The sequence below is a fragment of the Sphaeramia orbicularis genome, chromosome 3, assembly GCF_902148855.1.
Source record: "Sphaeramia orbicularis chromosome 3, fSphaOr1.1, whole genome shotgun sequence".
Lineage (NCBI taxonomy): Eukaryota > Metazoa > Chordata > Actinopteri > Kurtiformes > Apogonidae > Sphaeramia > Sphaeramia orbicularis.
The window spans coordinates 15,988,656-15,989,472 of NC_043959.1; positions in this window are offsets into that span (position 1 = coordinate 15,988,656).

Consider the following 817-nt stretch of genomic DNA (forward strand, 5'->3'; position numbering starts at 1 on the left):
TTACCAGGAGCACAAAGACGGGACTGGACCAGTGGAAGGGGGACATGTGGTCTGAGGAGTCCACATGGACCCTGGTCCAGAGGGAACCCCAGAGTCCAGACCTGAACTCCAGAGTCCAGAGTGCACTTTAATATTCGCCAAAAACTCAGCAAATTTGTGTTATCAATTTTTTCATTTATTTTATTATGCAGCTTTATTGAATTCTTTATTCCAAATGTAAAGGTCCTGCAGGTTGTGGATTATTTTCATTTATCACAATCAGTATTCGGCAGTGTATGCATATGGAAATAACAGTGGAGTGAGCATAATAAGGTCCTGCGACAGGTTTTATTTTATTTTATTTTATTTTATTTTACACTCTTGCCTGTACAGTTGTAATAATTTAGTCTCAGACACATTTAGTTAATGATCAGTTACACATTGTCAAGAAAAAAACACATTATTTCATGAAAAGAGGGAAAAGATTTTACTCCAACTTTATTGAAAACAGTGTATTTTAACGATGTAACCCTTTAATGATGATTATCTGAATGTCTTCAAACCGCATTAAATTACAATCTCCGCCCTTTAAATCCTAATACCATAAAATATACGTGTTTATGCTGTTTAATTATGAGTTATGATAATAAGAATAATAGAATAAAACGATGCAAAAGGGAAAATATATCAAGTACAATGTTATAAATTAATATTAAAATATTGTTTTAAAGTCCATTAGATTCAACTTCTTCGTTTCCGGTCCGTGATCCACCAATCAGCATTCACGTAATACGTCACGACGTTTTGCGGACCAATAAACTCGCGCCGCTAAACTTTT